Source organism: Chanos chanos, chromosome 7 (genome assembly GCF_902362185.1).
Source record: "Chanos chanos chromosome 7, fChaCha1.1, whole genome shotgun sequence".
NCBI lineage: Eukaryota > Metazoa > Chordata > Actinopteri > Gonorynchiformes > Chanidae > Chanos > Chanos chanos.
The window spans coordinates 47,772,729-47,784,121 of NC_044501.1; positions in this window are offsets into that span (position 1 = coordinate 47,772,729).

Below are 11,393 nucleotides of genomic sequence, written 5' to 3' on the forward strand. Positions count from 1 at the left end.
GCAGCAGAGTGATTTCCCGCACACCCAGTCTCTCCAGCAGAGTGATTTCCCGCACGCCCAGTCCGTAAAGCAGCGTGTTTTCCAGCACGTCCAGTCTGGACCACATTTGTTCCTCACTTTTAACTTGTTCCATTTCTCAGCCTTCCGCTGTTTCCAGTCGATTCGTCTAAAAACGCTGCGGTTTTTTACAGTCAGAGTGTCACAGGGGCTTTAGGTTCCCTCAGAAACCAAAATGCAAATCTGTCTTTTGACACGGTGCAGAGGAGAGGAACAGACCAGTTTGGCCAGTTTGGTTTCCTGCTCTCTCTCTGTCTGGTCGATGAATTTCCCCTGAAGAAGTGTGCTAGCCATCAGAACCGGACAAGAGAATTTTCACTCCCCGATGTTTTTTCTTTTTTTTGGGGGGGGGGGGTAGTTGGAAGAGCAATCGTTGCGTTTTTTGTTTCCGTCTGTTGAGGCCCTTCTGTTTAGTTATCTGATCACTGTATGAACTGTCAAAGCACCAGGCCTGTTTTCTGTCACGGCCGTGACGCTCTTATTTCGATGGTAATTCCAGCAGATTGTCACAAATAGCTTGTGTTTTCGTGTCACTTTTCTTCTGAGTCAACGTCCTTTTGTTCACTCCTCTAACGCTCTGATTTCTCCCTCCCTCTCCGCCTGCTGCTATATTACATTTCTGTCAAGTTGAATCATTTTGCCCCCGTGATTAAACTCCCTGTGTTGCCTTTTATTGTTCTGTTGTAGTGACAGCTAGGAAAGTAACCAGAGGGTTGTGGGTTCGAAGCCCAAACACGACTGCTTAAGGACAGACGCCGAAGAACGCGTTTCTCAGTGACTGCGTGTGACAACATGACAGTCTGCGTATAAATCATTTTAAATTGCTCAGGAAGAGAGCAGCCTGTAAGTAAAGGTTAGAAACAGTAAAATCCTCTCTGACACGGGCTGATCGCACACGATCCAGGACTTTTCTGAGGAATAATCTCTGTCTTCTAAAGATCATCCGGCGCCAGACCTCTGGTTTTCCCTCAGGTCATCTGAGGCCGTTCCTGTTTGATTTGGACGGCGGGCGAGGATGAGAGGGATTTTCCAGGTGTTAATCTCACATAATCACTGTGAAACCAGTCTTTAATCCACAGCTTTAACGTCTGTCGTGTTTCTGTACCGCCCCCGGTCACGTGACCGACGCCGCTTTCAAACCACGCGGCTCCGTGTGAAAACCCCTCTTCTCTGAGGACAGCAATCTGAGAGAGATCAGGCAAACATGAGATTAATGTGAGTTTAAATGTAAACCAATATTCTCTCCAGCGAGGGGTCGATAAGCACGGGCCTCTCTGTCCAAGCAGCGTCAGCTGATGTCTTATTCTCTCGTTCTTATTCTCTCGTTCTTATTCTCAGCATTAAGAATTTGCACATTGTTCACGGTGTTCTTTTCAATCACGCAGCACACTGCAGCTTTGGGTCACGCTAGCATCCTCTGTTCTCTCTCATTTCAGGGTTAGCACCGTGTGGACTAATGTCTGCACTTAGACTGACTGTAGTGTGAGTAAAGGAAATCTCTCTCAACGCTGCACTTCCATTCAAAGGCCTTTCCTTTATAATACAGCCCATAATAAGCCCTGCTACCGAAGGGTTTTCTCTTTTCTCTTTTGTTCCCCAGCGTCTTTTACGGTCTTTTTCCAGAACGGCGGGACGTGAATTGCGGCGCCTCTTAAATGAATATTTATTGTAGCTTTATCTGTGGACACTCCCTGTGGGAAAACGCAGAGTCGGCAGAACCCGCCGGCCGATCTGTGTTCGTTTAACTTGACTTCATTTCCCCTCATCCCTTCATTATTGCCCTTCACCCATGGTCACCCAACACCTCCATCAGTCAGGGAGCTCCACCGTCCCTCCCGAATTTACAGCCTGTGGCTCAGGCTGATGGACAGCCCTGCTCTCCACGCCTTAATTAGCTCCATCTCTACCACCTCCTCACAGAGCTACGCCTGTCGTAACTCACTCACACCGTGCCCAACTGGCATCCGCCGGGTGGCGTCGGACTGGCGGTGACCCTGACGGATGGCATGGATCCAGAGGTCTTGTTTTCAGAGAGACATCGCTCTTCATGGTGAAGTGTACAGTGTTGTTCTTTCGTTAGATTAAGGACAGAGATTGGGATGAGATTAGAAAAAGGCCAAGATTGATTGGCAGGGACAAGGCCATGGATGGGTGGATGGGTGGATGGGTGGATGGATGGGGCCGTATTGGGTCAAAGAAACAGAGGGATGAAAAAAATTTGGAGGTGGGGGGGGGGTGTACTGGAGGGTGAGTCTCCATACACTCTCACAGAGGGAGACAGGTGGAAAATTCTCCATATGACAGAAATAGTGTGTTGGCATGGCAACCGATAAGAAACTCATTTTTGTCAAGACATATTAAGTGTTTTCGCCCTAAGGCAAACATTTCCTCATGACCCAAAGACAAGGCATTGTCTGAGGATGTGATTTCATGTTAACCATAACCACTAATCAGTCTTCAAAACAGTTCATACATTCAGCTTTTCTCTCCAGAAAATCAAGAACAGAGACAGCATTAACATACATGGTGTATGTATGTGTGTGTGTGGTGTGTGTGTGTGAGAGAGAGAGAGAGGGAGTGAGAGAGAGAGATGTGTGTGTGTGAGAGAGAGATGTATGCGTGTGTGTGTGAGAGAGAGAGAGAGATGTGTGTGTGTGTGTGTGTGTGTGTGTATTTGTAAGCATGAGTGAGGGGTGAGAGGGATGATGTGGGACATTGCAGGTCTATAGCTGGAGCTCTGAGGTGAGACCAGATGTGAAGTTGTCAGACAGACAGCTCTGTGTGAGATCAAACCAACGCTATCTCTGAGCGTTCCCGCCTGCGTGTGGGGGCTCAGGGAATTAGCCCAGATTCCCGGGAATTCTGTCAGCGGGAAGGTGCATTTAGAGATAAGAGTGCAGTTGTTGTCATTTGGAGGCAATCTATTCATAACCTCCATACAGAAACTAAACAAAATTGTGCTTTTTTCCCCTCTCCCTCTCTCCCCCTCTCTCTCTCTCTCTCTCTCTGTCTCTCTTCCCACTTCCCGTTACTGGCCTGCATACAGACTGGTTTGGGAGGATAGAGTAGTTTGTAATTGGCTGAGATGTTACAGTTTCTGCCTTGGGGCAGTGCCAACATAAAACTTTGACCTGAATGTCACCAAACCAAACAGACAACATTTAGCACTAAAGTCACTAAACCAAGCAAACACCATTTAGTACCAAAGTCACCAAACCAAACAAACAACATTTAGTACTAAAGTCACCAAACCAGATAGACTGTCACGATATCACCAGGAAGCCGGACGCAAGTGCAGTGATGTTGGAATTTTAATGAAAACCAGGCGAATACAAATAAACACAAATACCAACACTGGATGGAAAACAAACAGGAAAGCAACACAGAATAAACCTAGAAATATCCAAGTACGTATTAGAGCGCTCAGAATACACGTAGGGAAGGTGTAGACTTCGCAACGAAGGAGGGAAACAATGAGGTTAATAAAGAGGGGGGAATGAGGGAAAACAAAAGTGAACACAGGTGTGGATGATGAAAGGACAGGCCGATGATTAGTAAACCGGCGACGCCGATCGCTGAATGGCTGGAGTCGGTGCAGGGGGAGACGAGGTCGTTACACAGACAGCATTTAGTACCAAAGTCACCAAACCAAACAAACAGCATTTAGTACTAAAATCACCAGACCAAACAAACAGCATTTAGTACTAAAATCACCAAACCACACAGACAGCATTTAGTACTAAAATCACCAAACCAACAGACAGCATTTAGTACTAAAATCACCAGACCACACAGACAGCAATTAGTACTAAAGTCACCAAACCACACAGACAGCATTTAGTACTAAAGTCACCAAACCAACAGACAGCATTTAGTACTAAAGTCACCAAACCAAACAAACAGCATTTAGTACTAAAATCACCAAACCAACAGACAGCATTTAGTACTAAAGTCACCAAACCACACAGACAGCAATTAGTACTAAAGTCACCAAACCAACAGACAGCATTTAGTACTAAAATCACCAAACCACACAGACAGCATTTAGTACTAAAGTCACCAAACCAACAGACAGCATTTAGTACTAAAATCACCAAACCACACAGACAGCATTTAGTACTAAAATCACCAAACCAACAGACAGCATTTAGTACTAAAATCACCAGACCAAACAAACAGCATTTAGTACTAAAGTCACCAGAAGAAAGAATACGACAAACAGTCACTACGACAAACAATATTTAGTATTCAAGTTATTAAAACAGACAGACACCATTTAGTACTAAGAGGGTACACACAATATCAGCAAAATGAAGAGAAAGAAATCTACATCTACATAATTTCTATTAGACAATAATTTAATTTAAAGAGTTTAAAGACAAAGGAAAAGGATTACTTCCTCTGGGAAAACATTTTATATGTATTTGTGTGTGTGTGTGTGTGTGTGTGTATATATACACACACACACACATACATACATAGTATAATATATGTATGCTTGTATTACATATTACATGCATGCATATTACATGTACGCATTATAATATTTTAGACACTGCTGATCATTTTTTGGGGGGGGGGGGGGGGTGACAAAAGGTTGCTGACACATTCACTGTGGATAATCCTCCGATAGCCAACTGTGACTGACGCAGAAGCCTCTGGAAATGACAAAATTTCATTCCTGTCGTATTATGAACTCCAGCCCATCAGCAGCTGTCCTGCGACCATCAGCAGGCCGGGGAGAGACGTGTCTCTGTCTCGACACGCGTAATCCACGGCCGTGTCTGCCGCTGCTCGCACACTGCAGACTGGATTGACGTAATTTAATCAAAATCCTGAAGCTTCAGAAAAATCACATGGATCAGCTTCACATGCCCACCTTTTATGTACCCAATCTCTGTCTGATTTACCCAATCTCTGTCTAATTTACCCAATCTCTGTCTAATTTACCCAATCTCTGTTTAATTTACTCAATGTCTGTTTTATTTACCCAATCTCTGTCTAATTTACCCAATCTCTGTTTAATTTACCCAGTCTCTATCTAATTTACCTAATCTATGTTTAATTAACCCAATCTCTGTCTGATTTACCCAATCTCTGTCTAATTTACCCAATCTCTGTCTAATTTACCCAATCTCTGTTCAATTTACTCAATCTCTGTCTAATTTACCCAATCTCTGTTTAATTTACCCAATCTCTGTCTGATTTACCCAATCTCTGTCTAATTTACACAATCTCTGTCTAATTTACCCAAACTCTAATTTACCTAATCTCTGTTTAATTTACCCAATCTCTGTCTAATTTACCCAATCTCTGTCTAATTTACCCAGTCTCTGTCTAATTTATCTAATCTCTGTCTAATTTATCTAATCTCTGTCTAATTTACACTATCTCTGTTTAATTTACCCAATCTCTGTCTGATTTACCTAATCTCTGTCTGATTTACACAATCTCTGTCTAATTTACCCAATCTCTGTCTAATTTACCCAATCTCTGCCTAATTTACATAATCTCTGTCTAATTTACCCAATCTCTGTCTAATTTACCCAATCTCTGTTTAATTTACCCAATCTCTGTCTAATTTACCCAATCTGTCAAATTGACCTAATCTCTGTCTAATTTACCTAATCTCTGTCTAATTTACCCAATCTCTGTCTAATTTACTCAATGTCTGTCTAATTTACCCAATCCCTGTCTAATTTGCCTAATCTCTGTTTAATTTAACCAATCTCTGTCTAATTGATCTAATCTCTGTCTAATTTATCTAATCTCTGTCTAATTTACCCAAACTCTGTCTGATTTACCCAATCTCTGTCTAATTTACATAATCGCTGTCTAATTTACCCAATCTCTGTCTGATTTACCCAATCTCTGTCTACTTTACCCAATCTCTGTCTAATTTATCTAATCTCTGTCTAATTTACCCAATCTCTGTCTGATTTACCCAATCTCTGTCTAATTTACCCAATCTCTGCCTAATTTACCCAATCTCTGTCTAATTTACCCAATCTCTGTCTAATTTACCTAATCTCTGTTTAATTTACCCAATCTCTGTCTAATTTACCCAATCTGTCTAATTGACCTAATCTCTGTTTTATTTACCTAATCTCTGTCTAATTTACCCAATCTCTGTCTAATTTACTCGATGTCTGTTTTATTTACCCAATCTCTGTCTAATTCAACTAATCTCTGTTTAATTTACCCAATCTCTGTCTAATTGATCTAATCTCTGTCTAATTGATCTAATCTCTGTCTAATTTACCCAATCTCTGTCTAATTGATCTAATCTCTGTCTAATTTACCCAATCTCTGTCTGATTTACCCAATCTCTGTCTAATTTACCCAATCTCTGTCTAATTTACCCAATCTCCGTCTACTTTACCCAATCTCTGTCTGATTTACCTAATCTCTGTTTACTGTAGACAATCTCTGTCTGATTTACCCAATCTCTGTCTAATTCAACTAATCTCTGTTTTATTTACCCAATCTCTGTCTGATTTACCTAATCTCTGTTTAATTTATCCAATGTCTGTCTGATTTACCCAATCTCTGGATGTCTCACCTGCCTCTGTATGTCTCAATTACCCAAACTCTGTGTGCTCACTGTTTTTCAGACATCACAAAATGAGAGATTCGTCATGTTCTGTTAAATATGTGGATGTTAACATGTGTAATTTGGGTGAAAAAAAAGAGAAAGACATACAGAGAGAGGGATGGAGAGAGAGAGGGATGGAGAGAGAGACATGGAGAGAGAGGGATGGAGATGGGTAAATTATATTTGGGAGTTTCACAAAGTTTGAAAGTCTTGAAAGCTGTGAATGAGAATTCAGGTTTTTATTCTCTACTTATCTGAAAGCCCAAATCCACACACACGCGCGCACACACACACACACACACACACATACACATCACGTGCATGTATTGGAGTAAAGTGTATAAATATTTTCTGGAGCTGAAGCTGTAGCTTGTCCTATCTTGTCTCTCATTTTTTTTCTCCTCCCTTTGCCAAATGGAAGCAGGCAGTCTTCCCTCTCAGCTGAATCTTAACTAATTATTTTCTGGTAATCTCTGTCCATGGCCAGGAGCTGTATCAGACAGAACCACATGCTGAACAGATAAGAGAGCGAGAGAGAGAGAGAGAGGGGGAGAGAGAGAGAGAGAGAGAGAGAGAGAGGGAGAGAGAGTGTGAGAGAGAGAGTGAGAGGGAGAGAGAGAGAGAGAGAGGGCAGGGGAAGAAACAGACGAGTTTTAATCATGAATACTGCCAGCTTTGCTCATCAAAGCTCTACAGACTCACACTCATATAATCTGTGCTTACCATCCTACACACCCACTGCACTACCAACGCATCACACGCTCTTTATATTAGGTTTATAAAAGTGTGTGTGTGTGTGTGTGTGTGTGTGCGCGCGTGTGTGTATGTGTGTATGTTCCTGTGTGTGCGTACATATGTGTGTGTGTTTACCATTCATTTCATTTAATAAGATAACAAGACTCGTTACTTGAGTCATAAATTGGAAATATCCAATGTCATCACTCTCTCTCTCTCTCTCTCTCTCTCTCTCTCTTTCTCACTCTCTCTCCCTCTCTTTCTCACTCTCTCTCTGTCTTTCTCACTCACCCTCTCTCTCTCGCTCTCTCACTCTCTCTCTCATATAAACTGAAATTCATATGAAACTAGATTTAAATAATGACACTATCAGTGAAGACACTATGACTGATTGAGATGGCGAGGACTTGGAGGGAGGAATGCTACAGACAGAGTTAGACCTGCTGTCCAGAGAGAGAGAGACAGAGAGAGAGTTAGACATGTTGTCCAGAGAGAGAGAGAGAGAAAGAGAGACAGAGACAGAGTTAGACATGCTGTCCAGAGAGAGAGAGACAGAGAGAGAGAGACAGAGTTAGACATGCTGTTCAGAGAGAGAGAGACAGAGAGAGAGAGACAGGGTTAGACATGCTGTCCAGAGAGAGACAGAGAGACAGACAGAGTTAGACATGCTGTCCAGAGAGAGAGAGACAGAGACAGAGTTAGACATGCTGTCCAAAGAGAGAGAGACAGAGCTAGACATGCTGTCCAGAGAGAGAGACAGAGAGAGAGTTAGACATGCTGTCCAGAGAGAGAGAGACAGAGTTAGACATGCTGTCCAGAGAGAGAGAGGGACACAGAGAGAGAGAGACAGAGTTAGACATGCTGTCCAGAGAGAGAGAGACAGAGTTAGACATGCTGTCCTGAGAGAGAGAGACAGAGTTAGACATGCTGTTCAGAGAGAGAGAGACAGAGAGAGAGAGACAGAGTTAGACATGCTGTCCAGAGAGAGAGAGACAGAGTTAGACATGCTGTCCAGAGAGAGAGAGACAGAGAGAGAGAGACAGAGTTAGACATGCTGTCCAGAGAGAGAGAGACAGAGAGAGAGAGACAGAGTTAGACATGCTGTCCAGAGAGAGAGAGGGACACAGAGAGAGCAAGAGAGACAGAGACAGAGAGAGAGAGAGAGACAGAGAGAGAAAGAGAGAGCTTCATTCCACAGCACACAGTTCACAGACAATATAGAATTATATATATAATATATAATCATCTCACATCAGTGTTAGCATTTTAACACATGGTTTCCCATGATTCATTTTTTCCATCAACACAGGTGTCTGCATGTGTGCGAGTGTGTGTGGTGTAGTGTGTGGTGTAGTGTGTTTAACATGTGCTTGTAGAAACGAAATTTAACCCATAATAAAATGATGTCTTTAAGGGTTAATCCAAGCTGTTAAATCCTGGGATTAATCTGTGTGTTTTAATCTGTCCTGTACGACCACTCCGGCCGGTGCCTGAGTTTACCTCAGAGTCTGATATGGGAATCTTGCCTCTTCAGAACCTGCTGAAGAATTCAGGGAGAGCGGGCCGTGTGGCTTTGGGATGACTCTTTCTTCAGAACTCTCAAAAGCAGCAAAGCACCCAGCTCATCCAAGTTTTGCAATCTCATAAAGAAGTTAAGAAGTAAACAAGTCAAAACTTCTCATCTTTTCCTTCCCCTACTTCTTCTCTCAGTGCCTTTGGAGCGAGAGAGAGAGAGACAGAGAGAGGTGGGGGGGGGGGGGGTGTTTACCCCTTCATAACTTGGTAATTCTCATGCCAGGGAAAAATTGTGATTGCGAAGAGTCAATGATGCCTAATAGCGTTTGAATTGTCCTGATTGCACTGCTCAGTCCCTGCAAACTTTAACTCAAATTACAGAGCAGCTCAAGTGTTTAATGTACTGAAAATCTGCATCTGTGGCACTTTATCAAGCTTCTTCTTCTTCTTCTTCCTCTTTTTTTACATATTTCACAACCAGCTCATTAAAGCTCAATCAGAATTTCAACATTTCAGTCAGTTTACAAACTGCACAGAAGATGAAATAAATGCTAAAATAAATTCTGCATTAATATTTATTTATATTGAAGATGGACAGGGTGATTCTGCTGACTGTTTTAGGTGGGCGTCACCTCTTACGAGCAAACATGGGCGTGTGTATATCAACAGCGATGCACTCACACACTCATTCACATTTTATGACATTTAATCTGAATTTGTGTGAGATGAATCAACTCTAAGGTGAATCAAAAGACAGACACACACACACATACACACACACAGTCCTCTGTAATAATTTACGTGGCTGTGTGTGTGTCTGTGTGTGTGTGAGAGACAGAGAGAGTGCAAGAGAGAGAGAGAGAGAGAGAGAGAGAGAGAGAGAGAGAGAGAGAGAGAGAAAGAGAGAGACAGACAGAGAGAGAGAGAGAGAACCGGACAGGGAATCTTTGTGCAGTTTTAATGTAACCAGCCACAGGATGTGTTGTTTGTGTTATCGTGTCTGACAAACCAACAGGACCACGGTAGCCATCGCCCACATACCAGACAAAAACATGTTTAGTCCACTTTTTCCTTTCAGGTTCAAATTTTACCAGCAGAAATACACGCCGGCATACCTGCAGAGTGACTAACGCCTCCCTGAAGAGACTCAGAGTTTGATTCATTAAAATTTAATGAGCTGCTTTTGAATGGATACGTCAGAATGATGATTCTTAGTTTAATAGACTTCTTTAATATGGAGTCCTGGGCCTTGTGTGTTTTAATCAGGGTTTAACTGATCGTCGAGCCGAAGACCACACAGTCAATAACACTACCATTTAATGAGGTTCTGAATAAACCAAATGACATTGTTTCTTTTATTTCATTAAAAAACAGTACAGTTTATTAGAAGTGTAATGTTGCTCTTGTTGTTCTGTTTATTTCAAAGCGTGTTGTGTAATCATTGTCCTGTGTATTCCCTCTGTATTCTTCTCTCTCTCTTTCTTTGTCTCTTTCTCTCTCTCTCTCTCTCGCTCCCTTTCTATCTTTCTTTCTTTCTATCTCTCTCTCTACCTTTCTTTCTTTCTTTCTTTCCTTCTAGCTCTCTCTCTCTCCTGTCCTGTTGCCTGCCTATGTGTCTTTTGTGAACAGTCATAAGAAGCGATTTAACCATATTTCCGGTCTCTTTAAAATCTCGTTATAGAGGACTCTGCTGATTGCCTTGGTCTGGGAATCACGAACGGCCACGCATCCAGGCACTCACCCGTCTCCACTCCTCTTCATCGCCTCCACTCCTCTTCATCACAAACAGCCTTTTCTCAGCACAGCATTGCCTTTTTCTTTTTCCGTCCAATACAGACAGAGAGAAAAACACAGAGATGAAAAACAAGGGATAGTGAAAAATCTCCCCGGGTGCAGAGCAGGTGTAATCTGTGGTTCAGAAAAATCACCTCTCAAACACGAGCTTTTTCTCTAAGACTCCAAAACAAGTGAATTTCAGCTCTTTATCCTTTGTAATTCAGGGAAGGCATCTCTTTTGTGTGCGTGTGTGTGTGTGTGTGTGTGTGTGTGTATGTGTGTGTGTGTGTATGTGTGTGTGTGTGTGTATATGTGTGTGTGTGTGTGTGTGTGTATGTGTGTGTGTGTGTGTATATGTGTGTGTTTGTGCATATGTGTGTGTGTGTGTGTGTGTGTGTGGGTGCCTGTGTGTGTGTGTGTGTGTGTTTGTGTATATGTGTGGGGGTGTGTAGGGGGGTGTTATTTTATAATGTGTGTCACTATGTTTTTTTTTTTTCTTTTGAAATAGTTTGGCTCTAAGTATGATTCATATGAAATGACTTTGGAGATGTTCTTTGCCTTCTGCATTACACTCAGTAGATTCTCTGTCAGACAGCATGTTTCCCTGCTGGTCCCCTCCCCGTCTCCCTGACCTCACTGACTCCGCTGTGTTTGGGGTAATTTCGCCAATGAAACCCCCTCCCAGTCAACCATAATTGGTCCAAATTCATTCAAC